The following is a 14,265-nucleotide window of genomic DNA, read 5'->3' as shown; positions in this document are numbered from 1 at the left end:
ACGTGTGTGCCTCTGCCTCTACTGAATTCATTCTTTTCTCTAGTGAGAGGGAAATGCAGGCTACCCCAGAAGTCACAAAGTTGCTCTGTTTGTTCTTATCTCAGGAAGAGGTTTCCATGGATTTGTTTCTGATGCAGAAGAGATGCAAGGACTGAGGAACCATCTGGGACATGAGAAGGCCTTGTGTTTCATCCCTCTAAGTACAAAGTCATCCTTTTTTTGGGTAAAAAATATCACCAAAAAATTGTCTGTTAGGTATTCCTGAATAGGGGAAAAAAAAAAAGCATAGGAAAAGATGCCACACAAAGTGAGGCCATATCAACGGTTAGCTTGAAGTATGTTCTGTGCTCCAGCTGGAGTTTCTTCTGGCCAGCAGATGGAGACGATGCAGCTGAGTATCAGAGAGCTGTGCACTGTGCTAGTGGAATTTACTGCTCCTTAATCCCTGGTTGGGGAAGGTGTCTCTTACTGGGGCTGTTCTTATAAAGAGCAAAAGCTTGCAGACATTGCTGGGGGTAGCGGAGTATAATAAGAAGGTACCTTTCAAGTGGAAATGTAGAAAGGGATTACTAATGTTTATGGCTCTGGAGAAAAGCAAACAAGCAAACAAAAAACCCAGAAACAACCAGCACCCAAATCAGCACTGAAATGGCCTAGCGCAAACCAGCAGGACCTGCGCTCCCTTCATCACTTGTGCTGAATGTAAAACAGGGCTCTGAGTGGTTGCCCACTGTAACTTCTTTTTTTCTATGGTAAACATTTAATAATGTTTTATAGGTCCTGACGTAGGAGCGGCAGATGGCAGGAAAGTGAGGGCAAGACAAAAGCCATCTCTGTCTGTGGTGTCTGGCCTGCTAGGCCCAAACCCCTGCTCTTTCAATAGAAAAGATGCTCTGTTTCCAGCTGTGTCTTGTAGGTCTTTTTATCCTTCCCCAACACAGCTGCTGATGTTTTCCCTTATAAAACAGGTACTAAACATTCAAACAACTTCCTTAAAAATCAACTTCCTAACAACAAATTACCTGAACCTTGTGGGCAAGCTGAGAGGTTTAAGCACCCGAATGTCTTCTCTAACTTCAAAACACTACCAAGCGTTTATTGGATCGTCTAAAAAAGAATCAAGATTAGTTTTCCACTGATTCCTAAATTTATCTGGTATATGGTGGAAGAGAATGATTTCCCTGACTGGAAAAAGAGCATCACTGAAAGGTTATTGGCTGATTTTCCTCATAAGAATTTCTCTTCCACTGCAGGCTGTGCTGTGCTGTATCACCAACTGTGCAACTTGGCCTTGTGTTTAGATGCGACATTTCTCTGCAATTGGGTACCCAAATGATGTATGAGGATGTTTTCAAGTGGTGCAATTAATGCGTGAAAGTAATTTCTGGTGGGTGTGTCTAGAAATTAAACTGGAGAACTTGGGAAGTTCTGTCAGCGTAGGCTTGTTGGTGCTCATTAAACAAGGCATCCCAAGGAAACCTTCCTCAGCAAATCCATAAATCATGGGCTGTCAGGAGCAGAGTAAGCATGCCAAGGGGAGGCTTGCTCTACACTTATCCCATGCCCCATGTTTTCTCCCTCGGGCTCCCACAGCCATTTGTACTCATCCCTCATTACTGCAATCCTGCACTCACTTTTTCCCCCTATAGTTTTGTTTGCATAGAATCTCTGAATACCTCCAAAGCTCTTCTCTGTGTTTCCAGAAATTTTCGATATAGAAACATATCTTCAAACAGGTCATATAGGATCAGCTGGGGTAGGAATCACGTTTTTATATAAAGCATATTTCAATGCTGAACGTTTGGATGTTGTGTTGATGAATATGATTTAGCTGGGAAGTATTGGTAATGGTTGGACTAGATGATCTTCTAGGTCTTTTCCAACCTTGCTAATTCTGTAATTCTGTGATTCTGATGTTCATGTAGACACTTGCTGTGGGGCCTGGAAAGGAAAAAGTGCTTTCTCATCTTGGCAATGCTGAGCGTTGCATGGCTTCTAAACAAAAGACAAAGGAGAAATACTTAGTCAAATAAAAGCATAAAGAAATGTTCTGACCTTTTCCCCCCCTGCACTGTTTTCAGGGAGCTCATATGGAGGGTTTTTTCAGGCATTCAAGAGTGGCAAACATGAAATGCTGAATTTTAGTGTGTAACCTGTGCAGGGATCAAAGTGCAGCAGAAGGCAAGGCATGCAGCGAGGCTCTCTGCTTTCCCCTGGTAGAAGATTAAACAGCTTTAATGTTAGTGCAGTTTTATGAGAACCGCAGCTCCTCTGTTAGTGGCCTGCCTCTTCAGGAGGACACATTACAGCAGGAAGCAGGGATTAGGGTTTCCTTTCCAGTGCCAGAGGGAGATATGGCACAGTGCAGATGTGCAGTGCCAGAGCTGTCAGCAACCATGGGGAGCCTGCGGAGGGAACGAGCTAACCAGACAGCGGTGAAGCAATTAGAAATATCAAAGGAAAGAATGTGCTTTGGAATGTAAAAGCATGAGATGATAGGCATCTTTAGTATAAAGAACCGGTTAAATTTAGTACGGGCTATTATTAAAACTCCTGGCACATTAAGACATTTCCTGGGAACTATTCTGGTTAAGCCTGCCCTATTTCAGCAGTAAGTTTAATCCAGTTATGTATTAAACTCATTTTGAAATCTAGTACCTAAAAGAATAAGATTATTTTTTCTTATTTTTTTTTCAATTATCTTCTTAATTCTACTGATAATAGCAAACGATCACCACAGGAAATTAAGAGGGTCTTTTTTTGAGATCAAATTTGTCCTAGAGATCACCAATAAAGAAAACCGATAAGCTTCTGTGCTTCATTGTCCCAGCAAATAGCGAATCTCATATTTAAAATAATTACAAAGTGGAAAGCTTTACAATGAACTGAAAGGATATGGAGCACTATAATAGCAGCAGGAACAAAGACATGGGATATAGAGACCACTCACTGAGGAAACTGCAAAAATACAGGAGACATAAGGGATTTTTTTCTGAGATGCTAGTACTCTGTATCTCAGAAAATAAGAGATGGTACTCAGAGCATCCCCATCCGTGTGCCAGCATCACAACTTCTGGAGTAAAATATTGTTTCTATAAATTATTGAGTCCCTTTCATTTTCTGCACAGAAAGTTTCGAGGGTTCCTTTTGAAGAAGGAATTTTGTTAACGAAATTAAACCCAAATAGAAGCTCATGGTCTCATTTCCCTTCACTCTGGTGCACGTCTCAGATGAGAAGCAAATAAATTACCGCCCTCAGCAGACGCGGTGTCTGCTCTGACATTTGGAGGAATTGGCTAATTCCAGAGCCTGCCTTCTGAGATAGCAAAATCAGACAGCGAGCGGATGTTTGCCCTGACAGGTTTTGCAGTTTCTCCCTCCAGCCAAATTTTGGTGTTCTAAAAGTGAAAGCGGAAGGATAGGATGATGGATAAGATGGTAATTAAGTCACCTGTTGTAAGCAGCTGATGTAAAAATGAAATGCCTGTTGTCCAATATGAATTTAGAAAAGAGCCGTGAGAAATCCTGGACGTGATGGTGCATGAGATGAGGTTCTCACACTATCCCAGGAGGATTTGTTCAGATGTACCACAGTGTTCCAGATGTATTCACCTGCAGAAAGTCACAGTAAAAATATTGGCAGAGGGATGGAGGGGGAAGTGGAGAGCAAGAGGGTTATTACTGCCACGGGAACCTTTAAGTCTTGATACTGTTATGAGCCACGCTTATTGTTCCGCGTTCTTCCAGTTTTTATATATATGAGAGTACTCTTCAGCTGTAATTACTCATGGTATAAATTCTGAGGGGCTGTAGAAACAGCATTGTTTTCCCTGTTTTAGAACTATGTTTGCTGATATCAGCCCAGATACTGAGATGGTTCTTGTTTGTGCAGTGCTAAAAGGTCTCAGTATCATTTAATGAATTTAGTTGTACGAACCAACACCTTCCACACACAAACCTTTTATAAAGTTTTCTCTGTCCAAAATGACAAAAGCGCTGGAAGGAAATGAGCCGTGATACAGGGAGTTCTACCTCAAACTCTGAATTATTAAGAGACATTCTGTTTTATTCTGTTTTCAAATGGATTTGGTTTTCTTCTCAAAAAAAGAACTGAAAGATGGGTGAAGTTGATTGGTTTCTAAAAGTCACAAGCAGGATCGCTCCTGACGAACACAGCACCTTGCGGTATGGGCTCAAAGCACTGCATGAAGAGGCCAGCTCTTCTTTAGTAGCATTTTTATTTAACACACGAAATCATTTCCTATCTGCAAATGTTTTCTCTTTCCATTATCTCTCTCCTCACCATGACAGAAGAGGTATGTTGCTTCTGATGGGAATCGCTGCAGGGGAGAGATACATATTTTGCTCTGACATACAGTGCTTTCTTTCCCTTCTTTTGGGAGAAAAGGTGAAAATGGATTTTAGGAGGGAAACCTGAATACAAATAGCAAAAGGATCCTCAATTACTTTTTTCAATTTGCATTTTCTCGGCTCCTGTTTTCTTAAATATTCTGATACATGTCGCTTGAAAAATATAATTATACAGGCAAATATAATAGATTATTTTCTTAATAATGTTTTTATTTACATTGCAGTACTTTAACATCTTTGTCATCCTGGCTTGTATCGGAAATGGTTTGGTGAGGAGGACTAGGGAAGTCATCCTGCCCCTGTACTCGGCATTGGTGAGGCCTCACCTCGAGTACTGTGTTCAGTTTTGGGCACATCAGTATAGAAATGACATGGAGGTACTGGAGCAGGTCCAAAGAAAGGCAACAAGACTTGTGAAGGGCTTGGAGAATGTGCCCTATGGGGAGAGACTGAGGGAGCTGGGGCTGTTTAGTCTGGGGAAAAGAAGGCGGATGGGAGACCTTATCGCTGTCTTCCAATATCTGAAAGGTGCTTATAGTGAGAGCGGGGCAAGTCTCTTCTCACTGGTGACAGGACGAGGGGAAATGGCTTTAAGTTGCACCAGGGTAAGTTTATGTTGGATATCAGGAAACACTTCTTTACAGAAAGGGTTGTTAAGCACTGGAATAGGTTCCCCAGGGAGGAGGTTGAGTCACCATCCCTGGATGTGTTTAAAAACAGTTTGAATGTGGTGCTCAGGACCATGATTTAGGTTGTTAGAGTTAGGGTAGTATGGTCAAGTTGATCTTTAAGGTCTTTTCCATCCTGAGCTATTCTATGATTCTATGAATTGCTTCAGAATTTTCAGTGTTATTGAAAAAATAAGCCTTTCTTTTCTTCTTGTATATGCAGAAGTGAAAAGGCAAGTGTAATATAAGTAGAAGTGATGCAATCTTCTGTTGTTTTGAGGAGAACAAGTTGTTCATTAATTTGCAGTGAACTTTTTTGCTCTGAAGCTTCAGGGATGATTCATGTATTGACTCACTGATGATCACCTTAGCACATAGAAGCGGCTAATGTAACAAACGCATGCATCCTGAAAGACAAATACATTGGACAACACAAGGTAAATATGATGACGTAACAAAGATGATGTTGTACAATAATAATGAAGTTAGGATGCAGGGCTTGATCTGCTAGCTTGATATACAAAGGCTCTCTTTAAGGTCTTGGGAAACTTTTGCATTTAACCTTAAAAAGCTCTTTTAATTCACCATCCTACAGGAGCAGGAAGTAAACATAATGTGGTATTTAGTGGGCTGTTAGTACTTCAGTCACTTCTATTTAATGGTTGAGTATTTCACCTGATGAAATTCCTAACGTTTGAGAATGGTAATGGATTCCTTTACTATTTGGCAATGGTCTTTTTGTGTGGGTTTTTTTTCCCCCCTTTGCTTTTCCCCCAAGTTAGAGATATGTTCTACTGCTAGGACTATATAGTTGTTAGTCATCACTGCTTCTAGATGTAGTTAGGTGTTAAATTCTGATGTAGAAGCAAGAAGATATGTCAGTCTAACACTACTAACCCTACCAGAACACCAAGTGGTATGATCATCTTAACTGAAGACTGTAACACAAATATATCATACACAGAAAACAGTGAGGTGGGGGGAAACTTAATAAAGATAATGGTGAAATAATACTGAAAGGCTTGCAGGGAGAATTCTGCCACGCTCTTCAACTAAATTAGCAAAGACATGTGAGCTATCACAACTTACTGGCACAGATACATGCCAACATTATGAGAAGTAACATTAAGACACATGAGAGAAGGCCTAAAACAGACTGATCAGTGCCTTAGGTTTGCAAGATTGAGCCACAAACCAGGCTTTCACCAGAACATACTGATAAATCTAGAGCAAAAGTATTTGCTGAAAGGGTCTTTGAAACAAAATTTCAAACTCCAGGGAAAATATCTGTGGAATGTTTATGAAAAAAAAAGAATTACGTAGATAAAAGAGGTAGCTGAAATACATTTCTATTAGGGCAGCAGGAGGCACACGGGCAGGCTCTCAAGATATGAGAACCCTTTCAACTAAAGCCTTCCTTTCCGCTCCTTGGGTAAAGCAGAGTTGAACAATGGTGCCCATTGGCTTTTGGTTAATCTGAAATCCAGTTCTTCAGTGCCAGTGGATGCAGACAGGGCTTACTTTTCCTTTCAAAAACATGACCAAACTAGAATCATTTTTCTCAATTCAGCTGCTTTTCAAGAAGTTTTGTGTGGAAAAAGTCTGCAGAGAATAACAACAGTTACACTCTTATCAAGTGTTGACAGCTAAGGACAATTTCCAGCCTTTCAGTCAGTTCCCCATGTGCTTTGCTTGAGGTCTGGGAGCTGACAAAATAAATGGCTCTCAGAAGGTTGGTTGGCGCATCGCTGCAGCTACACCAAGGTGGCTGCTGTGAGGTGTTTGTGCACAGAGGCACCACTGCTGACAGTAGAGGGATTTGTCTTTAGAGGGTTAAGCAAAGGCACAGCTTAAAGGAGAAAGTGTTTGCGGTGTTCTCACATTGGGTTCCTCAAATGGTGTACAGATGCTGAACGCTGAGAAGGGTTACTTTATAAATACGCACTCAGTTCACTGCTCCCTCCTGAGTTAGTAAGGGAACCTGTAAGGCCTGAAGTGTTTCCCCTGCACTGCTCAGCGCTGTGCTCTATCCCACCAGACTTCTTTGGGAAAATAATGCTGGGTAAAATACAGGAAAAGGCCAAAAAAGTTGCAATTCCTAAGGCTTAAGTTAAACATAGTGGTGTTTTAAGAGCTGCTCCTAAGTGTACTGGGAGCCTTTTGGCCGTAGCTCCAGAACTTCTCTGAGGAGATGAATGTGTGGCATAGAGGTGCTTGTGCTCTGGGAGAGGCACAGTCCCCAGCTTGCCGCTGTACGTGGGCTGAGAGACCACCATACAAGAAGTGTGTTTGAGAGGCAGCCACTTGTTGAATTCTGTCCGGGGAATTGCCGTCACCTAACGCAGAACGAAGCGAGCCGGCTCTCAGAGCAATAGAAGCAACCTTTCTACTCAAGCCTCGTACCAGCACGGTCCCACAGGGCACAGAAAGGGGCAGCGACATCCCCTACTTCCATGGGGCGGGAGGGCGGACCCTGCCCGGACCGCCGGCTCTCACATCCACCCCTAGGCGGCCGCCAGGTATCCGGGCGGCGGCGCTCCGCTCCCTCGGCCGCGGGTAGCGCCGAGACGGGCGGCCACGGCGATCCACCGCCTGTGAACGCTGGAGGGGGCTGTCGGCCGCCTCCTCCCGCCCGCGGCTCCCCCTCCGGGAGGGGGCAGGGTTAGGGGAGGCGCGGCCGCTCTGCCCGGCGTCCAGTTCCCGCTTCCCCGGTCCGCGGGCGGCAGCCGCCTCCCTTCTCTGCGCCCGGCCGGGTGGGCTCCCCGTGCTGGAAGCCAGACATGGCGACCCTGCTCCCTCCAGCCCCCCGCCGCCCTCCTTCACTCGCCGCCGCCGCCTTCTTCTCCCCTTCCTCCCCGCGGAGCTTTTAATGGCTCGGACCTCCGGCGGCCGAGCGCCACTGCCCCTGCAACAGCCGCAGCGAGGAGAGCCGGCAGCCCCAGCCCCGCGCACGGTAAGGACGGCACGGCGAACAATGGGGCCGGGCGGGCAGCGCGGCGGGGGCTGCGGGGTGGGCGGCGGGGAGCGACCCTCCCCGGGCGGTGACAGCGGCGGGCACCGCTCGGCCCGGCGTAATCCCATTAGCGCCGTAAGCCGCGGGGCGGCACCGCGCCGAGAGGCAGCCGCCCGCTGTCCGGACTGCGCCCGGCCTCGGGGCAGCGGGGGCGGCCGGGCGGCTTGGTGCCTTTGGTCGTCCCAACAGCCGGGAGCCGGAGCCCCGGGGGCAGCCCGCCTTTCCCTTTGGCCGCTCCTCCGCTCCCGGCGGCCGGCTCCTGCCGAGGGGGGCGGAGAGGCGGCGGAGCCCCCTCGGGCCGGGGGGGCAGAGCGAGCCGGAGCCGCTGCCCCGCTTCTCCGAGCGGCGGGGTCGGTAGCGGCCGCCCGGGGAACGCTGCCCTCCGCGGGTCACGGCGCGGCCGGGGCTCTGCGAAGCCTCCGCCGTGGCCTCGTGTGCGGGCTGAGGAGCCGGCAGCAGAGTTGTGAGCAGGCAGAAGTTTATTTCCAGAGCGGCAGCCCGCCTGTAGTTAGGCCTTTTGTGCCTCCACTTTTTTGTGTGTGTTTTTATTTATTTATTTTTTTAAAGGGCACGCAAACTCTGTGAAGCCTTTTTTTGTGTGTGTTTTTCTTTTTTTTTTTTTTTTCTCCCGGATTTACTCGGTTGCTGGCATGAAATAAATGAAACGCGCTGCCTGTCTCTCCTCAGCCCCAGCCCTCCTCCTGCTGCAGAGCACCGGCTGTCCCTGCAGCAGAGTGGGAAGAGATTTTGGCTTAATCCAAACCAGCATTGGGCCCTGGTTTTGCTGTCCCCCGGATACTTTGACTCTCGCTCCGGGTGCTGCTTCCAGTCTGAGCGCACAGAGAGCAGTTAACGCTGGAGCCGGGCCAACCGCAATAACGCTCTCCAGCAGCCCGGTTAAGCAAAGCCCCGAGCGTGAGCAAAGTCCCAAACGTTCCTCTGAATTAAGATCTTTCTTTATTTCTTTCTTTATTTTTTCTTCTTTCTTAATCATTATTTCGTTCTCCCCTCCTTTCTGTACTTATGGATGTGGTGTCCGGCTCAGAGCCATCCAGAAGCCAGGAGGAAAGCAGTGAATCCACTCTGTGTGTGTGTGTTTGAGTTCATGTTCCAGGCACTGAGTTCCACCTGCATGGATGTGGCTATGGGCCGGGATCCCCACAGCCTTCCTGCTCAGTGCTCCCACTACACTTCAGCCTCTTGCTTTCCTTTGGCAATAGCAAGGGTCAGGGTTTGTATGTGACATGTCAAGCCGTGACTGCTATTTCTGAAAGTTGAAACGATGCTGCGTCCACCCAAACACCGAGTTCTTCTTTTCCCTGCAGACTGAAGCTCAGATTTAGCTGTGGAAGGAGCTGTTGGCAGCGGGGCTGCTGCCATTTTCATGGGAAGGGGTCAGGAAACTGCATTTCTCTGCTTGTTTTTTTTGCACCGCCTTATGAACGGCCACTGAAATTGCGCTCTTCTTCTACACCATTTTCTTGAACAAGCCAAATAAATGAGAAGAGTTTATCAACAAGGGCAGAATGTTTGACACATGCAGCAACACGCGACTTGATGTTGTCAGGAGTTGGTGGGAGACTGAAAGTGTAGCACCAGAGCCTGACTTGTGTTCAATGGCTGCATTTCAGATCAGAAATCCCTTTATTTCCGAAGCTGACACAGTTCATCAGTCTCTGCGTAATCAGTGTCCTAAAACTGGCTACTTGTAACCAAATTTTGTGGAAGAAAATCACGGATGATGAATGACCGAAGGGGAACTGCCATTTAAATGTGATGGTTTAAGTAAGAAAAGACTTGCTCTAGGAGATGTATTTCTGCATTAAAATTCAGACAGAGAATTGTAAATGTATAGAACTGCTCAGTAAATTTTCCCTGCTGAATTGAGATTAACATAAGAAACAAATGCAAGCCTTTGCTTAAGAAATTCATATATGATGAGAACTAGCATCTAATAAAAAAAGAAACCACAAAAATTCTTGATGCTGCTGAACAGCTTTTTAGGTTATATATGTTCTGTGATGGAGCTGCACTGTTTGCCTCAGAATATCTTTGCATTAAGTCATTGGCTTCCTCTTGGGCTGAGATTTCTAAGAGGGGACCTGTGGAGTCTCATTCTCTGGTGATATTCAAGACCCACTTGGACACTCTCCTGTGTGACCTGCTGTAGGGAACAGCATGATAAAAATCCCATTTATTGACGTTTTCCACCAACTTGCCTCACTAGTTCTGTTTCTTCTTTTGGAAGCTGGTGTGTTTGTCTGAAAAGGGCCTTTCCAGACTTGATTCCGTGACCTTGAAAGGTGACAATCTGTGTATTTTCTACAGTGGGTTTTGTTGTTTTTGCCAATGCTTGACTGACTGTAGGTGCTGAGTAGGCCGTGAAGTTTGTAGTTTACAGCTGGACTTAGGGGGAGAAAAGGAGTGACTGCTTTTCTGCTTGTAAAGGCGCGGAAGACTAATTACAGGGGTATAAAAGGTCATTGGGCTCAGCCAGCTTGGAATTTGCACAAAATGTCAGTAAATTTGCCCTGCAGACAATTTAGGTCAGCCTTCGTCAGATGTGGGCGCTATCTTGTTTGTAATCAATTGCAGCGTTCTGAGCTCTTCAGGCTGGTCTGTAATGAAATGAAGTTGATTAAATATTAGGAGAGAGGAAAATATGAGACGCCTTTTTGGGGGGATTTGAGACGTGGAGTCTGAAATGACTTTTAAAATCCGGATACATAAGTTGTGGAAATTATTTTTAATGTTTGGGTGTTTAAAAAAGGGCTTAGTGAAAAAGAATGGCGGCTCTGTTGCTATTCAAACAAAATGAAGCCTTGTTGGTGAAATTCACGGAGGTGCCAGCGGGCTGTTTTCTGTTGATCTCAGAGGGAATCATGATTTCTCTAACAAGTCCTTGGAAGTTAGGCATCTGTTTTGGCGCTGCTATGTAGAGTGGAACGAAGAGCATCAAACTCAAGTCACGGAGTTTGGATACTGGAGATTCATGGCTGAAGGTGGCCTCACAATGCACGTTTGTTTGCTGGGTGTGAGGAACTGGTGCGGGGCTGGCTGGTATGTTAGTGTAAGGCAATGTGTTTGTTGCCTGGGTTTTCTATCCCAGCTTACAAAGTGGGTGTTGTGTTGAAGCCCGCTGCTCCTCTGCTCCCAGTGGTGGGAGTACGGTGGGCCCTGCTGTCTGGCTGATGCTCACTGACAGTGGTCACTCATAGACTCACAGAATATCTCTAGTCAGAAGGGACCCATAAGGACCATGGAGTCCAACTCGTGGCTCCACACAGCACCACTCAAAATCCAGACCCTACGTCTGAGAGCAGTGTCCAGATGCTCCATGAACTCCAGCACTCAGGGCCGTGCCCACAGCCTTGTGCAGTCCATTCCATGCCCACCGCCCTGTGGTGCAGACCCTGTCCCTGACCCCCAGCTGCCCCTCCCCTGACAGCTCCATGCCGTTCCCTGTCGCTGTCACACAGAGCAGAGCTCAGCGCTGCCCTCCGCTCCCTGAGAGGAGCTGCAGCCGCCATCAGGCCTCCCCTCAGCTCCTCTGCTCTGCACTGAGCACACACAGGGACCTCAGCCACTCCTCATATATGTCCTTCTCTCTAGATGCTTCAGTACTATATCTCCTTATCCAGAGACCCTTATTTCCAGTCACTTGTACCACAGGCACAGGTCACAAGGAGATTTGTCAGTTTATTTCAGCAGCAGATGTGGCACTGGGCTGGTGATCAAACAGCACAAGGAGGGTTGTGCTGCTCAGTAACCTGTGTACGTTTAATTGGCTCTTTCTACTCTACATCACGTGTTTTTTCTGCTGATTTTCCTCTCTCATATAATTTCTTTCCATGCCTGCATTAAACGATCGAGCTGCAGACCTTGTGTTCATTTCTCCCATACATCTCTAAATGTTATTTTTGGTCGTGTCCCAGTGTCTGTCTCCCAATGGAACAATGCTGAAGGTGCTCTGGCAGACCTTGGCTAGCCCAGCAGTGGAGCAGACAGCCGGCTCATTATTCTTTTATGTCTCTCCTTATCAGTTTTACTGAGAAACTCCCTATCGCTTTGCTCACACATGTTGGAATAATGAGGTGTTCTGTTCAGCAGGTTTGTGTGGTGGTGAATCTGGCCTGAAAGTTCAGGGAAGGCTGCTATTAAGTAGTATGATATAGTGAGTATGTCTTTGGTAATGGCCTTTTTCCCTTCCGAGGTGAGTTTCAAGCGGTCTTACGCAAAGAGGGGTAAAAATTCTGAGCAGGCTTTAAAGCTGAGTAATACGGGAGTTATTTTCCCTGACATTAATATGTAAGTGAAAATGAATTGTAAAAATAAACCTCTTTTAAAGAGGACAAGAGAGTCTGTGGGGATACAACTCCCTGCCCTGTTGGAGCCAGGCTTCCCACTGCTTGGAACACAGCAGGTATCTGGAACCTCTTCCTGCTGCCGTGCTCTTCCTGTGATGGTGGGAAGGCAACACAGGTGTGTTTAGGGTGGAGGAGATGGATTGCTTTCTGTTCTTTCCTTCCTCTCTCTCATTTCTCTTTCAGCCTGCCATGAATTATCCAGGAGTTTGCTGCCGCTTGTGCCACGCCATCAGGGTGAAATGATTTTTGGCTTGGTTTTTTATTTTGTTAATTCTCTGCAGTCTTATGATTGCAATAACAGTGGTTACAACTGAGAAGGGTCTGGCTGGCTCTTACTGTGGTGCAGAATAGTGGTGTCTTTTTCAGATTAAGGAAAAGAATTATTTGTTTAGTTTGTCCTGCCTGAGGGTATTTTCTCAAACATCAAGGCTTAAAGGGAAGGTAAAGATCTTGTAAGAGTCTGCAGAAATTACTGTGGTTTTTCTTTTTTTCTTTTTTTTTTTTTTTTACCCGCTTAGAAGAGTTTTCTTGTTTTCCAAGTTAGTGTTTAGCCCCTTAACAATGTGGCAAATATTAATGGGAAAGCATGGAAAGGAGTTTCAGTTCTTGGACCTTTCAGAGGTTTAGGAGTCTGTGTAAGTAACTTCAGGCTCCCCAGGGAGGTGGTTGAATCGCCATTCCTGGTTGTGTTTAAGAGCTGTTTGGATGTGGTGCTCAGGGATATGATTTAGTGTAGGGTTTTTAGAGTTAGGGTACTGGTTAGGCTGCGGTTGGACTTGATCTTCAAGGTCTTTTCCAACCTGGGTAATTCTATGATTCTGTGATTCATGTACTGAGTAGTTGGAGTGTGTTGTAGAAGTTACCCTCTTCACATGAACCTGCAGGAATAACCCCTACGGAAGCAATCTGCAGCCTCTGTTTGGAGACTTCAGCTCCCATCTTCATGGAAATTCATCCTGAAAATCTGTTTAGCACTGTGTTTGTGAGACATATTTACCTTGAAGATGTTAAACGTTCCATGTTTTTCTTGCTTTTTTGAACTGAGGCATGCCGTATGCATATCAGAAGGTGAACTCTATGACTGTGCGGTTGTAACTAGTGTTCATTAGCTTTCTTTTTTTTTTACAGTTTAGCTGAATTAATTAATGCAATGTGTAAAATAGAACTGTTTCGTGTTCTGATGCAGAGGCATTTTTAACCCCTGGTGTCCTTTGAAATGTTGAGCGTAATTGTCCGTACCAGGAAAAATAAACTATTAGAACCCATAGAAAATGAGCAGAAAGGAGAGGGCTCCTAAAATATACGATCGGTAATGATCGTATGATTCTATGATTCAATAAACATTGAACCTGAAGGTAGCAGAAAATATCCTCGCAGTGCCTCAGTAGTAAATAAATAAATAAGAGATAGCAGATGGTGTGATAGTATTCTGGTGGAGAGAAGGGCGAGCGGCTCTGCCGTGTGAATATCAAAAGGGTTTTAGAAGGCACTATAATGAAGTCCTGCTCACAGCTTCGCGTTTGCTAATAATATTTGAACTGTGAAACAAGTTGCAAATAGAACGGATCCAATGACATGGGGTCGGTTTGCCTAAATGAGTGAATCAGAAGTGGGCTTGGAAGAGAAGAATTTCCCAGTAGGCACGTAGGTGGCAATTTCTCATCCCCTAAATGTGCAATGAGAAGAGGGGATGGTGTCAGGAGAAAGGTGAGGAAGGGCTGGTTGGTGCAGCAGCTGCTGTAGGAAGAGCATTGTGTTGTTAGAAACTAACCTTTCCTAGGTCTGGTGTTTGTTGACTGTGAGTATGTTGTGTAATGGCGCTTCTATCCCATTAATCAGCAGAGCT

The 14,265-nt window shown here is 45.6% G+C and overlaps 1 protein-coding gene across 5 annotated transcripts in view; it reads left to right on the top strand.

Annotated features, from left to right (window-relative positions):
* The first annotated feature begins 7,696 nt into the window (after nt 1–7,696).
* Nucleotides 7,697–14,265, top strand: part of FARP1 (FERM, ARH/RhoGEF and pleckstrin domain protein 1) — a 196,241-nt gene continuing 189,672 nt past the window's right edge. For 4 of the 5 annotated variants that reach the window (XM_015851538.2, XM_032442027.1, XM_032442025.1 and 1 more), the window contains exon 1: nt 7,700–7,992. The gene's annotated coding sequence lies outside the window, so the exon portion shown is untranslated. Of the gene's footprint in view, nt 7,993–14,265 lie in introns of all 5 variants that reach the window. The other variant, XM_032442028.1, reaches the window with a different exon arrangement.

This window comes from Coturnix japonica, chromosome 1, assembly GCF_001577835.2.
Source record: "Coturnix japonica isolate 7356 chromosome 1, Coturnix japonica 2.1, whole genome shotgun sequence".
Classification (NCBI taxonomy): Eukaryota; Metazoa; Chordata; class Aves; order Galliformes; family Phasianidae; genus Coturnix; species Coturnix japonica.
This window is presented reverse-complemented; position numbering and strand designations above follow the sequence as displayed.